This window comes from Helianthus annuus, chromosome 13, assembly GCF_002127325.2.
Source record: "Helianthus annuus cultivar XRQ/B chromosome 13, HanXRQr2.0-SUNRISE, whole genome shotgun sequence".
Lineage (NCBI taxonomy): Eukaryota > Viridiplantae > Streptophyta > Magnoliopsida > Asterales > Asteraceae > Helianthus > Helianthus annuus.
The window spans coordinates 92,153,706-92,173,419 of NC_035445.2; the positions used below are offsets into that span (position 1 = coordinate 92,153,706).

At 37.2% G+C, this 19,714-nt stretch overlaps 3 long non-coding RNA genes across 8 annotated transcripts; 1 reads left to right on the forward strand and 2 right to left on the reverse strand.

Moving 5' to 3' along the window:
- The first annotated feature begins 2,914 nt into the window (after positions 1 to 2,914).
- On the forward strand, positions 2,915 to 5,327 carry LOC110902973. 2 transcript variants are annotated; one of them, XR_004877518.1, is made up of 3 exons: positions 2,915 to 3,490; positions 4,116 to 4,197; positions 4,663 to 4,704. It is a non-coding gene; the product is annotated as an uncharacterized LOC110902973 (long non-coding RNA). The 2 variants fall into 2 exon arrangements; XR_002571562.2 differs by lacking the exon at positions 4,663 to 4,704 and adding an exon at positions 5,283 to 5,327 and having other exon boundaries at positions 2,916 to 3,490.
- Positions 5,328 to 6,410: 1,083 nt separating this feature from the next.
- On the reverse strand, positions 6,411 to 12,426 carry LOC110898647. 3 transcript variants are annotated; one of them, XR_004877519.1, is made up of 3 exons: positions 7,836 to 12,426; positions 7,539 to 7,748; positions 6,411 to 6,544 (listed from the first exon to the last, which is right to left on the reverse strand). It is a non-coding gene; the product is annotated as an uncharacterized LOC110898647 (long non-coding RNA). The 3 variants fall into 3 exon arrangements; XR_004877520.1 differs by having other exon boundaries at positions 6,453 to 6,533; XR_002569532.2 differs by lacking the exon at positions 6,411 to 6,544 and having other exon boundaries at positions 7,432 to 7,748; positions 7,836 to 12,422.
- Positions 12,427 to 12,537: 111 nt separating this feature from the next.
- On the reverse strand, positions 12,538 to 15,151 carry LOC110898646. 3 transcript variants are annotated; one of them, XR_004877521.1, is made up of 3 exons: positions 13,941 to 15,151; positions 13,624 to 13,851; positions 12,538 to 12,618 (listed from the first exon to the last, which is right to left on the reverse strand). It is a non-coding gene; the product is annotated as an uncharacterized LOC110898646 (long non-coding RNA). The 3 variants fall into 3 exon arrangements; XR_004877522.1 differs by having other exon boundaries at positions 12,542 to 12,629; XR_002569531.2 differs by lacking the exon at positions 12,538 to 12,618 and having other exon boundaries at positions 13,517 to 13,851.
- Positions 15,152 to 19,714: the final 4,563 nt, after the last annotated feature.

Sequence of the window (19,714 nt, forward strand, 5' to 3'; positions counted from 1 at the left end):
TATAAACTTTGCCATAGGTTTTGTTACAAAAATACAAAGTATCGGAGGTTGGTTTTTGTAAATAAAATGGGTAAATATATATTTAGAATATATATTTTATACTAAGAAACTTGTGTGAATATTTGTCTACTTTGTGGAGTAGTTATATTATTTTAGGGTAAAATAATATAACTTAACAAATACCATGGAAATTACAACTCCAAAATAACACCAAAATCACAAGGAATAAATATTTAAGTTACACACTTGGTATTGTGAAACCGAATGCAAAAACGTAACTTATGAAATATTCCAGAAAATACTCTTACACATATAATATTTGGTAAATATTATTTTGGAAACGAAAGAGGTGAAAATATGATTTTTGGGAATATTACTAAGTTATATCATATTTTCAACAAAGAGAAAAATATATTATATTTTTGAGAGACAAAAAAATATATTTTCCTAGTATATTTAGAAAATATATTATTTTTGGGAAAAATATATATATTTTGGAATACATTATTTTTGACAAATAGGTTATATATATTTTCTAAGTGGGACTTAAACATATATTATTTCGGAACTACAATATACATGTATAAATACCCCCATCCTTGGGAAGGAAATACGGAGTTAAAATACTTGAGAAGTATTAATACGAATTATTGTCTAAACAATTATTCCAAAACTAAATATAATTTAAAGTTAAAATAATTATTATTTTAACAAATAATTATAGCTTGGAATAATGTTTGAATAACATAAGAAACGCAGCTCAAAACATTAAACTCTAAGCCAAGGCACGACCCGTTCGTCTAATAGACGTTAGTACACTGTAGGTAGTCGTGATTAGCTGCGGAGATTTGAGTTGACGGTACAGAAGACGCACTACTGTGAGTTCATGTCCCTCTTTTCTTTTAACTGTTTTCAGTTTTATACTTCGGGGGTGAAATACATGTTACGATTATTACAAACGTTTATTACATGGTATGATTAGCTTAAGGAGGCTTTACTACTAGATCATGTGAAGGGTGGGTACGACACTTAAGGCCATTAATCCTCGTCATAGGACCGAGGGACATGAGTGATAGATCTATTTGGGTGTAGCGAGCCCACACCCATGGGGACCAGGGTGGCCCATAGTGGTGACTATATCTTCCAGCCGGAGGCCCGGTACAAATTTGCTAGGTTTGAGTCTTCCTGCACCATTTCACACATACCATTGGCTTTGCAACCCATTGGTGATCTCTTTTTCTTTATTGCTACATACAAGGGACTTTTATACATACAGACATACTTTAAAGGTTTATACACACAGACATACACATGAACTCGCTCAACTTTTGTTGATTTTTCAAATTACATGTATTTCAGGGAACTAGTGGATCTGGCGGGGTATGCATGTGTCAAGCTGCGTTTGAATAAAAGATGTTATCCAGAGTTGTTGAGTTTAGAGGGTGTACTCCTTTCCTGGACGGGGTACATAATTCTAAACTCAGGTTTTTCTTTAAGTACTTTTGTTGAGTCTTGTGAACTCATCTAAACACGTCATGGTTTGTAACTTAATTCGGTATTGATATTTTCAAACAATGGTATTGTGGAAGTTTCTAAACTTTATTAGTAGATAAACATCTCGTGTTTTTACCACGCTTCTGCAATAGTCAGGGTGTGACATCTAGCCCCCTACAACTTTACCCTCTGTGGTTGGGGCGAATAACACTCTTATCCCCTATTTCCAAAAGGATGTTTTACCTTTGGCTTTTCTATTGCATCAATGTACCTTCTTAACGTGAAAAGATGTTTTTGCCTCTGATAATAAAAAAATCGAAATAAATGACACATCTACACCCTGTGCTTTACCTCCGCAGACACGTTTACACCCTGTTCTATTATAGTGTTTTCTTCGGCGATGTTCCGACCAATCCGGCGATATCCCGACCACCGGAGCACTTAACTCCGACGATTTTCCGGTTTTGCACTTGTATTGACACCATCACACTCAATCGAAATTTGGGTTACGTTTTTGAAGCTCGGTTAAGTCAATTCCTAGATCAGTTTTAGCATAAGAATGCTAGTATCTAAATGACAAAGGATGTGTGGTCGGGTTAGATTGATGATACTCTATGGATTTAGGAACGTCTATGGAGTTTCATGTGCAGTGGGTGTAGGAGATATGTTCAAAAAATGTGTGTGAAAATGATCGAAATTTGTGTTACGTTCTTGAAAGTTTGGTGACCTGAAAGCATCTGGTGGTGGAACGAGTGATAAGGATGTGTGTAGTGGTCGGAATACGCTTCTCCGGTGGTCGGAGCATCGCCGGAGTGTTCAGAACATTGCCGGAGAAGACATTTTATGTAACGCCCAGCTTTTTTCGTAACCCTTGAAATTTCATATTTGCAAGCACTTGATTTGGTCAAATATAAGACTAACATAAATATATTATATGCTTGATCGATACCAAAACTTATGTTACACAAAATTTGTAGGCAACATACTTACTCTTTACATATCCCTTTTATTCCTTTCCTAGAACATGTGTAAAATACATTTATGGTCTTGTTTCATGATAATTATACACTAAACATTACTGTAACACTTTAGATACTTAACAAATACATCTTTTATTATAAATATTTTAAAAATTGCTAGTTTTGGCCGCAAGTTTGGGGATGATGTGTAGGTGTTTTGCTTTCAAAATTAACCTCCAATTTCTAGCATGTTGGACTTTGTTTATTGTTGAATAAATATTTCCCATCATGAACATTTAATAAATAGTACAAGCATGTATCTTATTATTCTTATCCATGTTAAAAGAAAAAAAAAAGGAATGTAATCTGCCAAAAGGCAGGTCCGATCGCAGCCTGCTTATGGTGGGTTTAATTGTTTTTTTTAAATATCTAAACTCTCAACTAACTACATTTAAGACTCACCCACCTTAACCCTAAACCTATCATTTTGATAACACCCGCTACTTGTTTTTATTCCTTTCCCTCTCAATTCCTAGCCTACACTCTCTAAATCTCACACAACCACTCCTCCACAACCCTCTCCCCTAATGATCGAACAGCCGGCCACCGCTAGTGGTGGCGGCGCACGGCAAGTGAGAGAGAGAAAGAGAGCCGCAAGTGAGAGAGAGACGCGGAGAGAGAGTCGGGGAGAAAGATTGGAAGGCGACGGTGGCTCCGGCAACGACGGTTTTTAGTGCGGTCTCGGGCCTCGAGTCTGGATTTCCGGTGTTGGTTTCAGTTCGGGTTCGGGTCACGTTCAGTTCAGTATTGCTTGGCGTCGTTCATGGTTCCGGTTTTCGATTCAAGATTTGATTCGGGTTCGGGTGCTACGGGTCAGACTCGAGCTTCGGTTCAGCAGGTTCGGGTCCGGTTCAGTCTACGTCGAGTCAACGGGACAGTCGGTTCGGATTAGAGACGGTTAACTAGTCGGGCCAACCCGGTCAGATGTCACCGAAGCCGTACGGAGATCACCACGGGAACCCTCTCATCATCATTCGGTATACCTTTTCTTTACCCGTTTGTTTTCCGTTAATCACCTGTGAAAATACACTCTTTTCTACTTTTATAATCATCCATTTTTTTTCTTTTTAAACCGAATGGATGATGGACATCACAGTTTATGGATGTGCTTTAAATTTGTGGAAGATGATACTGTACATCATGGTTAAACAAAAAAAAATAATAATAAAAAAAATATCATTCAAGTCTGAAGTTGACTTTGGTAGTGAAATATTTAATCATACAAGAGGTCACGGGATCGAATCCCTAACCCCTCGTTTTCTTTTTACTGAACATATGTTCTTGTTTAAAACCAACTGTTTCTTTGTTTTACTTGCTTTTGAAAATTTAGGCATTCATATTATTTACTATTTAATTTATTCAGTTTAGTAACAGACTATATAAACTTTTTAAACATGTTTATTTGATTGACTAGTTAATAAATAATTATTTTTTTTCTTTTAATTCTTTTCTCTAAATTTACTAAATAAATTCCTATAGTACCTTTATAACATTAAATGCTAATAATTAGATAAATTATAAATATCAAATTAATTAAATTGTAAATCTTACATATTAGGCATTAATATTAACTAGATCGATACGTGACATTTTAACATCTAGGATAAACCGTTCGTTCGCTCTTTTGGATTTTTCTCCATCTTTACTCGTGCGATAATTCAAGAAATCTTCGTACGCAACCAATGTGAGTATACTCGATCCCTTTTTGTTTTAAACACTTTTGGGATGCAACATGTATTCTATATCAAAAACACTTGACACTTGACACTTGAAACTTATTTGAAACATACTCTATCCATTCAAACATGAAACATGAAACTTGTGATACTTGAGACTTTTATGCTATGTGAACGTTTAATCCCTGTGTGTAGTTCCGCCTTAACAATGGTAGCGCTATAGGGGTAATGCACCTCCCCGTTAGTCTTTGGGGTATTGTTAGGATGAGACATATAACCTCCCGTTAAACTTTGGGAAAGGCACTTAACGCATTGGAAACTTGGGCTATCACTTGGACTGCGTTAGCTAGCATGGTGAAACTTGTTATATGTTTTCGTGTTGGATATGAGTTTTTATCCTATTATGCTGTGTAACCAAACTTGTATACTCGCCTTTGCTTTTGCATTGAATTTTATTTTAATACATGTTGCAGGTTAATTATTGAGATGATATTCAAGACGAAACAAGATTTAGGGTGGACTAGACACACACCTAGACTAATCTATCTTTTGTTGTTATGTTACAATTTGAAACAATGTTGTTATTTCTTTTTGAATCTTGTATGACATCTAGTATTGCAATGAAATTTGAATTTAATTAAATATTGTCACATAGTGTTATGACGTCTCTTGCAATCTATACACACTTCGTCTCATCCCGATGTTTCCGCCATCGGTTGGGGTGTGACAGATTGGTACCAGAGCCATAACTATAGGGAATTAGGAAAAGTAGGAATGCTTTAACCTAGTCTATAGTTTTAGAGCTTTATTTTTGTGTTTTGCTTGAAACTACATTGCATGCTACTTTATTTGTCTTTATTCATTCTCTTTTGATCTTTTAAGCATACATGTCACTTATTTGTTAACACTTGACATGCTACACTTGTCTTATTACGTGCTAATACTTGTTTCCTCATTCTACCCTTTATGTGTCATTCTTAACATATTTTTATGTGTTAATAATTGTTTCATTATTCCATTCCTTATTTGCTATTCTTGACATGTTTATACTTGTTCGTCTAATCTTTAACATGTCACACCCCGAAATTATCAGAGCATTGGCGTGACTGGACTGGTATCTTCATTGCACAGCGGAAGCAAAATAATTTAAGTCTTTTAGAAATTGAACGCCCACTAAGTACTCGACTCTTCATGGTCCTCCTATTCCAACCGTGCCTTGTCTTAGAAATGCAACCTGAGAAAGAGCATGCGAAAAAGTCAACATAAAGTTGAGCGAGTTCATAGTTTGTTTGTAAAAGATCTGAAATAAATCTTTTGAGTTGTGAAAGGTTTGAAATAAATCTTTGGTAACCGGTTTTTGAAATAGTATTGAGAAAATGAATTTAAAAATCATTTTCTTGCCAAGTTATATGGAAACGTTGTGTTTGTAACACGTTATGTTCATAAAACCATGTATTTGTAAAGCCTTGTCTTTGTAATGTTCGCATAACCGTCAATGCCCACCCTGACCTTGACTCTATACCCCCATAATTCTTTGGATTTGTATAAAACATGGTAGTTAATTTGTATGAACTAAAAGTTTCCGTAAGTATAAAATCCCTGGTATGTAGCAGTGTAAGGGGACTTGTGATCACCAATGGTTTGCAAGGCCACTGACATATGTGAAGTGCAAATAGGGAGACTCAAACCTAGCAGATTTCGCCACGGCAAAGTATGTGGACAAAGTCACCCCACGGTCCGTTTCTAGTTTGGCCGGGGGCTGGGCTCGCTACACCCAGATAGATCTACCGCTCCTGTCCCTCGGTCCCTCCATGAGGACTAATGGCCCCATGTTGTTCCTATCCACTCACATGATCGTATAACACCTCCTTACGTTAACCATACCATGTAAAAATTTTTCGTAATTACTGTAACATATATTCCACCTCAGCCACCCTGGCTGAGCCTCCCCAGCCACCCTGACTGAGCTTTCCCAGCCACCCTGACTGAACTTTCCCAGCCACCCGGACTGACTCCTTAGTTATGAAAAATCATTCATATTTCGAAAATAAGCATTTGTTTTGTAAAAAAAACCGGTATGTTTAGTATAAACCTTTCGTAAATCATTTGAGTTCCTCGAAATCCATTCGTGATATGATTTAGAAATACGAGTTTTGCGTTTGTTCAAAACTTTGTATGTTTCTGAAAATTGTGCATGTCTTTCCACCCCGAAAACATTTACAAAAAGAATGTAAAACAGTAGTAAAAAGTGGGGGTTATGAACTCGCCTGAATATTCCTGTGCAAGGCTAGCTATATACGACTTTGCGATGTCGTTTCCAAGACTTGACTTGCTAGCGTGCATTCTACAATATTCCTAACACGGAATATCTAATAAGTTTCTAAGCAAAAACGGTAACTACGTGTTACCGAGCTCTACCGAATCGTTAATCGAACGATTCAATGGTATGTTGTTAACTTAATGGAAAAAGATTAAGTTATACGTGTTAAGTCTCGGTTAATGTTAGCAGCAATTTAATAAGTCTTGAAAAAGACTTAGTTTCCGAGAGACTTAAAATAAATAAATAAATATTTATATAAAAATATATCGTTATCATCGCGCTAGACGTCTTGAGTAGTCGTACATGTATAAAAAGAATATTTCTATGAAAAAATCACATAACAAACTTGTATCATATATCGTGTTTCGTATGAAAGTAATATATAATAACTTGTATTATATATATCACGTCTTGTGTATATTTGCCCAAAAATATACGTATATGCCGTCTAGGCGTATAAAATAAATATAACAGTAATATTTATTTTGTAAAAGAATCGTCGACTTGTATTGAAAAATAAATATATAACTATATTTATTTATAAAAGGATGCGAGTTCGTTTGAAATAAATATATAAATTATATTTATTTTTATAAAAGGATTCGCGTTGTATGGTATTCGAAACAGATATGTGAACTATATTTATTTTGTAAAACGAATACGAGTTGTTTGGCGCTTGACATAAATATATAAAATATATTTAAAGAATTGTCGTTTTCGTTTGTGATAAAGCGTCGTCGAAAGTGATATACACATTTATATTAGTTATCATAAAAGCCGCTTTTCAATAAAACATGTTTTGCTTTTACGGGTTTTCTCGAAAAACGGGCAGAGTTTCCTCTGTTTTTGGACGCCCCGACAACACAAGTTGTCGTTATTTATCAAATTCAAGCAATATAATCAATATATGAGATTTCGTCAGTTATGTAAAGATGTAAAGCATATTTAAATAGATCGGTTCGAGCTCGATTTTCACGTAATAAATAAAACTATCAAAATAATGATATAAACCGCGCCGATAATCTTTACCATCTCGTGTCGAAACGCCGTAAAGTTTGACTGAGTTGACCGAGTCAAACGGGTTGACCGAGTTGACTTGCTGAGTTAATTGAGTTGACCCGGTTTGACCACGTCCGAAACAAAAACCTCAAATTTGACCCGAAACCCACTGGTGTGCTCGGAAACATAACACAGTCCCAAATCCCGCAACTTGCACCGATTGTTGCGACCTGAACTGAGCTGAACATCATTTTCAGCATAACACCACCATCATCATCGAACTACAAATAAAAAAAAAGTAAACAGAGTAGAAGGGGGGGGGGTTACCATGAAACTCATCGGGCCATCACACCACTGTCATCAACCCTGCCGCCGCCGTGAGCGGCGGCGCTGCCGTCGGAGAAGAGAAGCGGCCGTCACAGACCCGCGACCTCCTTCTTCCTCCCTCTCATCTCGTTCTCTCTCCCTGTTCCGTCTCTCTCTCGACATCTCTCTCTCTCTCTTCGTCTTCGTGCCGTCGTGAAGATCCACCGCCACCGCCGCCGTATGCCGACGGTTCTCCGCCGTCGGGTCGTCATCAGAAGGGGGTCCGTCAATGTCGCCACGCGCCGCCACCACCATGGCGGTGGCTGGCCGGGTTCTTTAGAGGGGGTGGAGGGAATCATTTTTAGGTGTGTGTGTGTTTATCTCAACAGATTATAGAGACGGAGGTAAGGAATTTGAGGTTTTGATGAGTTTTCTTAGAAGTGTGGATGATGATGATGTCTGTATTTTGTTTTGTGAGAGGGTGTTTAGCTGAACTTAGGATGAAGGAGATGAGGTGCCTTCATTTTATTTGTATGTGTGTTTGGTTTGTGTCTGCACAATTAAAAGAAGCATGGCCCCCCTTTTATATACACTTAAATTTGGGTTTTGCTTAGTGGTTCTTATAACAATTCATTACCCACAAGTCTCTATGTTCCAATCTTTAGAGACAAAATCTCTTGTAGGGATTTTGTTTAGATTATGGTAAGATTTAGTATGGATCTAGTACAGATTTCGTAAATCTCATATAGATTTTCTAAATCTAGTATAGATCTGGTAGAGATCCTAATAAGATTTTGGTAAGATTCACAAGAAAAAAAAATCTTGTAGTAAAGGTGTAATATATTATGTGCAGGTGTAGGCTTGGGCCCAGGGCCCACAAGCCCGTCTCGTGTGCAAGTGGCCCGTAATCCCTACGAGGCCCGTTGTCAAAACCCGAACTCCGTTTTAACGTCAAGTGATAAAATTTTAGTATTAAAAATACATAAAATACGGCCGGAAATCGCGTAACATCCATATTTGTCGGCGTTGTCAGCATTTTGTACGGTTTCACTCCGTTGTCATTTGGTGTTCCGCAGATTCCACGCGAATCTTCATACGCGTACTGTAGAGTCGGATAAGCGTTCCTAGACACTCCAAAGGCCTAATTAAGTTAATTTGCGTCGTAAACACTATTTATTATTGCGTAATCACCTGTTAATCACGTAATTAAGATCCGTAAATTACCGGTTGTCACATTCTCCCCCTGTTACAGAAATTTCGTCCTCGAAATTCAGACTATGTTATCTCTTCAGAATTGTGTTTCAAAAGTTGACGTCAAGGGAAAACAAGATGTATAAATACAGTCACTAGTGTGACTAAGTTAACAGGATCCAACAATGAACAGGATCTTCGACCAATCGAATTCCATGTGAACGATTATAACATGTAAACGAGTTCTAGAAGCAAAAGCATCCACTGGATGATCTTAGAATCAACCATCTCAAATATAATAGTTTGCATGAAATGCTCGATCGTGATCAGCACAAGCTGCAAGTTATACCGACGCCTCAAGGTGTCGTAATGAAATAATTCAATAATACCGGTGATCAAACAAGTATCACCTGTGTTTTGCATGAAACGCTCAATCATGATTAGCCCAAGCTACAAGTTTGTACTGACACCACAAGGTGTCGTAGTGATTCAAATAATTCAATAATAGCGGTGATCAAACAAATCCACCGTGTTTGAAGTCAAATGAAAGCGTAATAAGGTGAATCCGAAAGTTTGTTTCAAATGACATCATAGAATTTTCAATTGAAATTTGAACATCAAAGAAATAATGTTTTCGATCGAATGTGAAGAAGCAATGGATATTGCAAAATTTTCGATCGATAACGAAAGAACCGTTAGTAGGTACACCGGAATGTAAAAATGAATTTGTGTACCATTGTCTTAACACACTATTGTATTAAGACCGCTTTGATATAATAAATCGAAGTGAATTGGAAAAACAATCAATAAAATTTTTTTTTTTGATCCGTATATGAGATGCGTAAACGAGTTTAGCACAAGCTTCAAGTTAATGAATACACCGCCACAAGGTGTCGAAATCAGCAAACAATTTAATGGAGTCGAATGCCAAACAAGTCCACTTCGACTTGGAACAAATGAAACGTTTGTTAATACGAATTTGAATATGATGTTTTCAATACATCATATTGTATTTGGAATAAAATGGGTGTAATGGACAAGTTCAAACAATTGAACTTGGTTTTAGCGCAATCCGACCATAAACATATGTATCAACAAGAAAACTTTCGGCATGGTCACAATGAAAAACCATGTATGTAACTTGTAAAGAAATGATCGTGATACAATGACCATTAAGAGGAGTAGAGATGCGAAAATCTACTCAGTGAGCGTGAAATTCGAAATTTCAATAATAGAAATTTGAGGACTTTACCTGGGGTTTCATGTGATGACCAATTGTTAGGTGACATTACCGTCGTTAACCGAAATAGGGGGGATGTGGAGACATACGTCTTTTCCTTGGAGTGATTCGTGTCGTTGCAGGATCGCGTGACAAGTTGCCGTTTCCTGGCCGTTAGTTCTCCTGCTGACAGGAATCTAGCGTCGTCGTTGAATTGCGCCATCGCGTCTTTTCAAAGGCCTCGCCTCGATAGTCGTATGTGACGTACTTCAACCTCTGTTGATGTAAGCTTAAGCTCCACGTATACCTGTGCACTAGCGTCGTGTGCCATGTAGAAAGTGATGTACCCCGACATCCGTGGACGTAAAAATTGAGTTCCATGTATTCTCGTGCGCTAGCGTTTTGTTATGCGTAGGCTGCCTGCTCGGGAAGTTAAGATATCATAGATAATATGGATAAGAGTGTGTACCCGAGTTAATATTCGTGGTTCCTACGTGATGACCATGCACCAATAATCGATCATATAATCAAATAAGCATGTTAGTCACCAATAAGCAATCAAGTAATTCCCCTAGTCCCACTAGTCTATCCTCCCAGCCTCTCAGACTGAATCTCCTAGTCCCACTAGACTATCCTCCCAGCCTCTCAGACTGAATCTCCTAGTCCCACTAGACTATCCTTCCAGCCTCTCAGACTGAATCTTCTAGTCCCACTAGACTATCCTTCCAGCCTCCCAGACTGAATCTCCTAGTCCCACTAGACTATCCTTCCAGCCTCTCAGACTGAATCTTCTAGTCTCTCAGACTACCTTCCCAGCCTCTCAGACTGAATTCCCTTTTTCCGAAGGTCTTAAATGCATGTTTCCTAAACTCTCAGAGTATTGTGCACTGTATGCGCCTGTTTTGTGTATCGTGTATAAAACACTATTTTAGCGTATGTTTGAAAACAAGATTTTGACTGCTTGTTTTACGGCAACGGTTGGAGACCATATTCGAGTACTAGGCGTTCTGTATGTGTTCAATGTCTCAACGATCTAAGTCCCCAGGGGGAAAGGTGAGGTTAGAGCCTAGGTATCACAACAGAAACCTAATTCGCTGTAACCTATAGCTCTGATACCAATCTGTCACACCCCGAAATTATCAGAGCATTGGCGTGACTGGACTGGTATCTTCATTGCACAGCGGAAGCAAAATAATTTAAGTCTTTTAGAAATTGAACGCCCACTAAGTACTCGACTCTTCATGGTCCTCCTATTCCAACCGTGCCTTGTCTTAGAAATGCAACCTGAGAAAGAGCATGCGAAAAAGTCAACATAAAGTTGAGCGAGTTCATAGTTTGTTTGTAAAAGATCTGAAATAAATCTTTTGAGTTGTGAAAGGTTTGAAATAAATCTTTGGTAACCGGTTTTTGAAATAGTATTGAGAAAATGAATTTAAAAATCATTTTCTTGCCAAGTTATATGGAAACGTTGTGTTTGTAACACGTTATGTTCATAAAACCATGTATTTGTAAAGCCTTGTCTTTGTAATGTTCGCATAACCGTCAATGCCCACCCTGACCTTGACTCTATACCCCCATAATTCTTTGGATTTGTATAAAACATGGTAGTTAATTTGTATGAACTAAAAGTTTCCGTAAGTATAAAATCCCTGGTATGTAGCAGTGTAAGGGGACTTGTGATCACCAATGGTTTGCAAGGCCACTGACATATGTGAAGTGCAAATAGGGAGACTCAAACCTAGCAGATTTCGCCACGGCAAAGTATGTGGACAAAGTCACCCCACGGTCCGTTTCTAGTTTGGCCGGGGGCTGGGCTCGCTACACCCAGATAGATCTACCGCTCCTGTCCCTCGGTCCCTCCATGAGGACTAATGGCCCCATGTTGTTCCTATCCACTCACATGATCGTATAACACCTCCTTACGTTAACCATACCATGTAAAAATTTTTCGTAATTACTGTAACATATATTCCACCTCAGCCACCCTGGCTGAGCCTCCCCAGCCACCCTGACTGAGCTTTCCCAGCCACCCTGACTGAACTTTCCCAGCCACCCGGACTGACTCCTTAGTTATGAAAAATCATTCATATTTCGAAAATAAGCATTTGTTTTGTAAAAAAAACCGGTATGTTTAGTATAAACCTTTCGTAAATCATTTGAGTTCCTCGAAATCCATTCGTGATATGATTTAGAAATACGAGTTTTGCGTTTGTTCAAAACTTTGTATGTTTCTGAAAATTGTGCATGTCTTTCCACCCCGAAAACATTTACAAAAAGAATGTAAAACAGTAGTAAAAAGTGGGGGTTATGAACTCGCCTGAATATTCCTGTGCAAGGCTAGCTATATACGACTTTGCGATGTCGTTTCCAAGACTTGACTTGCTAGCGTGCATTCTACAATATTCCTAACACGGAATATCTAATAAGTTTCTAAGCAAAAACGGTAACTACGTGTTACCGAGCTCTACCGAATCGTTAATCGAACGATTCAATGGTATGTTGTTAACTTAATGGAAAAAGATTAAGTTATACGTGTTAAGTCTCGGTTAATGTTAGCAGCAATTTAATAAGTCTTGAAAAAGACTTAGTTTCCGAGAGACTTAAAATAAATAAATAAATATTTATATAAAAATATATCGTTATCATCGCGCTAGACGTCTTGAGTAGTCGTACATGTATAAAAAGAATATTTCTATGAAAATATCACATAACAAACTTGTATCATATATCGTGTTTCGTATGAAAGTAATATATAATAACTTGTATTATATATATCACGTCTTGTGTATATTTGCCCAAAAATATACGTATATGCCGTCTAGGCGTATAAAATAAATATAACAGTAATATTTATTTTGTAAAAGAATCGTCGACTTGTATTGAAAAATAAATATATAACTATATTTATTTATAAAAGGATGCGAGTTCGTTTGAAATAAATATATAAATTATATTTATTTTTATAAAAGGATTCGCGTTGTATGGTATTCGAAACAGATATGTGAACTATATTTATTTTGTAAAACGAATACGAGTTGTTTGGCGCTTGACATAAATATATAAAATATATTTAAAGAATTGTCGTTTTCGTTTGTGATAAAGCGTCGTCGAAAGTGATATACACATTTATATTAGTTATCATAAAAGCCGCTTTTCAATAAAACATGTTTTGCTTTTACGGGTTTTCTCGAAAAACGGGCAGAGTTTCCTCTGTTTTTGGACGCCCCGACAACACAAGTTGTCGTTATTTATCAAATTCAAGCAATATAATCAATATATGAGATTTCGTCAGTTATGTAAAGATGTAAAGCATATTTAAATAGATCGGTTCGAGCTCGATTTTCACGTAATAAATAAAACTATCAAAATAATGATATAAACCGCGCCGATAATCTTTACCATCTCGTGTCGAAACGCCGTAAAGTTTGACTGAGTTGACCGAGTCAAACGGGTTGACCGAGTCAAACGGGTTGACCGAGTTGACTTGCTGAGTTAATTGAGTTGACCCGGTTTGACCACGTCCGAAACAAAAACCTCAAATTTGACCCGAAACCCACTGGTGTGCTCGGAAACATAACACAGTCCCAAATCCCGCAACTTGCACCGATTGTTGCGACCTGAACTGAGCTGAACATCATTTTCAGCATAACACCACCATCATCATCGAACTACAAATAAAAAAAAAGTAAACAGAGTAGAAGGGGGGGGGGGGTTACCATGAAACTCATCGGGCCATCACACCACTGTCATCAACCCTGCCGCCGCCGTGAGCGGCGGCGCTGCCGTCGGAGAAGAGAAGCGGCCGTCACAGACCCGCGACCTCCTTCTTCCTCCCTCTCATCTCGTTCTCTCTCCCTGTTCCGTCTCTCTCTCGACATCTCTCTCTCTCTCTTCGTCTTCGTGCCGTCGTGAAGATCCACCGCCACCGCCGCCGTATGCCGACGGTTCTCCGCCGTCGGGTCGTCATCAGAAGGGGGTCCGTCAATGTCGCCACGCGCCGCCACCACCATGGCGGTGGCTGGCCGGGTTCTTTAGAGGGGGTGGAGGGAATCATTTTTAGGTGTGTGTGTGTGTTTATCTCAACAGATTATAGAGACGGAGGTAAGGAATTTGAGGTTTTGATGAGTTTTCTTAGAAGTGTGGATGATGATGATGTCTGTATTTTGTTTTGTGAGAGGGTGTTTAGCTGAACTTAGGATGAAGGAGATGAGGTGCCTTCATTTTATTTGTATGTGTGTTTGGTTTGTGTCTGCACAATTAAAAGAAGCATGGCCCCCCTTTTATATACACTTAAATTTGGGTTTTGCTTAGTGGTTCTTATAACAATTCATTACCCACAAGTCTCTATGTTCCAATCTTTAGAGACAAAATCTCTTGTAGGGATTTTGTTTAGATTATGGTAAGATTTAGTATGGATCTAGTACAGATTTCGTAAATCTCATATAGATTTTCTAAATCTAGTATAGATCTGGTAGAGATCCTAATAAGATTTTGGTAAGATTCACAAGAAAAAAAAATCTTGTAGTAAAGGTGTAATATATTATGTGCAGGTGTAGGCTTGGGCCCAGGGCCCACAAGCCCGTCTCGTGTGCAAGTGGCCCGTAATCCCTACGAGGCCCGTTGTCAAAACCCGAACTCCGTTTTAACGTCAAGTGATAAAATTTTAGTATTAAAAATACATAAAATACGGCCGGAAATCGCGTAACATCCATATTTGTCGGCGTTGTCAGCATTTTGTACGGTTTCACTCCGTTGTCATTTGGTGTTCCGCAGATTCCACGCGAATCTTCATACGCGTACTGTAGAGTCGGATAAGCGTTCCTAGACACTCCAAAGGCCTAATTAAGTTAATTTGCGTCGTAAACACTATTTATTATTGCGTAATCACCTGTTAATCACGTAATTAAGATCCGTAAATTACCGGTTGTCACATAACATACACTTTTCCTCTTACATTTTACTCGAGTAATCTAAATCCGACAACACTCATATTGTACAAAAGAGACAAGTTTACCAAAATAGGCGTGAAACCCACAATTTGGTAAACAACTCTCATCCCGCTTGATTTCATTTTTGTTGCACGAAATTACACCATTAAGTTAGGAGTGAAATCCACATCTTAATGGAAATTTCAAATTTCAAATTTCAAATTAAATTTCTAGTGGACCCTCGTTAACGTGTCGAAATTAAATTTTGACCCAATGAGTACCAACCACACTTAGGGTACGAACTCGTCAAGCTAGGGGTGAGACCCGCATCTAGTCGACTAGTCCCACTCCTTGATTTTACATAAATCTCGCCAAGTCTCGAATTTTTGATTGAATTGGGGCATGTAGTAACCGGAAGGGTGAATACCGTTAACCGACTTGTCGGCGAGAGTATACCACCTATTAGGCCAAAGCATGCTCTCAGATTCAAAAGACCTTTCGACCACTTTGGTTAGTCAACGTTCCGTTTTGGAACCATCCAAGTTTCTTTTTATCAGATGCACGCTTTATTATCTTCGATCTTTTATGATGAAACTCTTTCTTGTCAATTTTGAACCATTTTTAAGATTTCACTTTTGCGCATACATCATACGATTATGCATTATTAGCATGCATAATTTCTCGTAATTTTATTTACATTTTCCTTTTTGTAACAACAAGTGGAGACATATCGTCGAGATAGGAGTGATTTCCTTACCTTGACGATTAACTGCGCTTCTTTTTCTCATCTTACAACGACCTCACCAATGGGTTAGGGTGATTCCCTTACCTAGGTGATCGTTACCGATACTTTCTTTTAATAGACTATGTTATGTAAACACGATCATTTATACATCTAAATCATTTATCATTAGTCAAATCTCTAATTATTTCAAAATGCATTGTTTATATGAATGAACTTCTTATCCTACAATCTATATTTTCATATAGCTTACACACGTGAAATTTTAACTTTTCTGTAGACACTTGTTTCTCAATATTCAAAATTTCACGAAATACTACTCGTCAACTTAGTCGGTCTAACAAATCCATTGCCCACGAATTTTGTATTCAACATAACTAATAAAACAAGCTCATCACATATCATTAAACTAGAGATTTTCTATTTTTAATTGAGAATCAAATCAACTTCTTCGCACACACCTATAAAATATTACCAGTATTATTTAAGCATTTACTAAAACTCCTTTTCAAAACCAATAGAACATTTTTCAACAATCACTAAGCTCGTATACCAAACTCCCCTTTCTAAGGATCAACTTTTCGTCAAAAATCTATAAACTTCAAAACTTTCTAATATAAAAGTTACTTAAAACGATGCAAGCTTGTTAACCCCAAGAACTTTTCAAAACCTCGCTCGATACGCCAATTAAATTCAAAACACGTGGGCAAGGAAACTTCATAAGAACCGACAAGTTCTCAACTATGTAAATTCTTTTAAAACCATAATAGCATTCCATTTTTTTTACAAAGTATCCTTTCGCATAATCAAAAGATGTTTTCTTTTATATTCTCCTTACATTCACAAACTAGATTTTACATTCCATGACAACTCAATCTATTTTAACTTCACGTTTTGCGCAAACAACTATATATGTATATCATTTTACACGTTTTAGTCAATATCTCACAACAATCTCACGCACGTCACTCGTCCCCTTTTCCTTTCATACTCAAAACTTTTAATCTTTTACGCGCATAGACTCGTGCATTTCGATTTGTACTGTAAGTAAAATCATTATTTCCTACATCCATACTTATACATTCTATGCCTTTACTTATGTTCTCACTTACACATTTATGTTATACTCATGATTCAAAATTCATACGTTTTACGTTTATACACACACTCACAATTATACATTTGCGTTGTCCTTACATTCATGTCTATACTACATTCGTATCCATATTCATACGAGTTATGTTTTCATTTGCACTTTTACAACTTTGTTACACTTATACTCATACACACGTATTTTATTCATACTTAAACATTCATGTTTTACACTTAATTTTCACATTTACATCGATACTCATGCATCTTGTGTTTATATTCATATCTATACTCGTATTCTCACTCGTACTCGTGTTTATACTCTCATTTATACGATTATTGTTATACTCGTACTCGCACTTATACTCTCATTTATACGGTTTATGTTATACTCGTACTCGCATTTATACTCCCGTTTATACGATTTACGTTATATTCGTACTCGCATTTATACTCACGTTTATAAGATTTCTGTTATACTCGTACTTTTGTTTGTACTCTCATTTATACGAATTGCGTCTATACTCACGTCATTCGTTTGTGCTCAAATTGTGCTCACATTTATGCTCATTTTTAATACACGTTATGGTTATACTTTTACCCATACTCCTGACATGCGTTTTGTGTTTATGCTCACGTGCGCGTTCAAATTTAAACTTATACTATACTCATGCTTTTTACTCAAAAAAAAAATTTATACATTCGCACATGTACACGGGCGAAACCCGAAGGATTCGCTTACGTTGGACTTATACTATTTGGAACGTAAACATGCTTATATGCTACCTTTCTATACTCACGCATTTTTGTTTTCAAAATTTATGTATACCTTGAGTCATACGTAACTAGTACAAGCTATGCGGATCATGCGACGGTCAATATAATCGCGGGTGCACACGGGATTATAGTGATAGGCGTATGAGAACCATAGAGTGTACTACTGTGAATGGTAAGACACGGAACGTAACATGACACCGAATACGAAACGGACGTAACGTGGTCAAAACATGGTGGATACGCCGCTGGTACTTCCTATATATAAGTGTTTTCACCATGTTACCAAACTTTCGTAAAACGTGCTATGAGAAATTCAGTGTTTTGCAGACCTTTTGGACCTAATACAAACTTTAAACAACTCACAAACACATTATATCCGATTATCCACGATGAGACTTCATTCTTAAGACACTACTTTCGTCTATCCAATACTTACACTATTTTTTTATACTCGCATTCGTGTATTTAACATCAATCGCTCATTTTTATACTCTCATTGTTCTCCTTTATTCTTTTCCTTCATACGAACCTCGTTCACAATCAAGTATGTTTAGAAGTTCGAATCCTAATCTACCTCCTTAGTTTTGAAGCTATCTTTCTATTTCTTCATCCTTGTGCGAACACTCGTAGTTGGTCATCACCTCCAAAAACTGTTCTATGTTAAACGTCAAATCTTCTCGTTCCACTTACTAAAATAATTTTCTACAATAAGCGATTTAGTGATATCTTTGGATTTTCCATGCAAACTACCTCATTTTTCATCAAAATACATACCGTTTTCTACGAGAACTTTTCTTAAGATATTGTATTTTAAACTACCTCTCCGTTTGAGTTATCCAAACTTGTTTAAAGCTCACCTTACATATACACGCACATGCATGTTTTACTTATGCTCAATGCCTCAAATCATTTTTGGTCAAACAAACTCTTTGTACAACCCTATTCTATTGTTCCTCAATGATTTCATACATCTCCAACACGTCTCAAACTCCCAAATCTCGATTTTAATCAGTCTTTTAGCCAAAATGCCTTTTTCAAAGTCCTACTCTTGAATAAATTTCGGGACGAAATTTTCTAAAGGGGGGAAGACTGTAACGCCCAGCTTTTTTCGTAACCCTTGAAATTTCATATTTGCAAGCACTTGATTTGGTCAAATATAAGACTAACATAAATATATTATATGCTTGATCGATACCAAAACTTATGTTACACAAAATTTGTAGGCAACATACTTACTCTTTACATATCCCTTTTATTCCTTTCCTAGAACATGTGTAAAATACATTTATGGTCTTGTTTCATGATAATTATAACTAAACATTACTGTAACACTTTAGATACTTAACAAATACATCTTTTATTATAAATATTTAAAAATTGCTAGTTTTGGCCGCAAGTTTGGGGATGATGTGTAGGTGTTTTGCTTTCAAAATTAACCTCCAATTTCTAGCATGTTGGTCTTTGTTTATTGTTGAATAAATATTTCCCATCATGAACATTTAATAAATAGTACAAGCATGTATCTTATTATTCTTATCCATGTTAAAAGAAAAAAAAAGGAATGCAATCTGCCAAAAGGCAGGTCCGATCGCAGCCTGCTTATGGTGGGTTTAATTGTTTTTTTTTAATATCTAAACTCTCAACTAACTACATTTAAGACTCACCCACCTTAACCCTAAACCTATCATTTTGATAACAGCCGCTACTTGTTTTTATTCCTTTCCCTCTCAATTCCTAGCCTACACTCTCTAAATCTCACACAACCACTCCTCCACAACCCTCTCCCCTAATGAACGAACAGCCGGCCACCGCTAGTTGTGGCGGCGCACGGCAAGTGAGAGAGAGAAAGAGAGCCGCAAGTGAGAGAGAGACGCGGAGAGAGAGTCGGGGAGAAAGATTGGAAGGCGACGGTGGCTCCGGCAACGACGGTTTTTAGTGCGGTCTCGGGCCT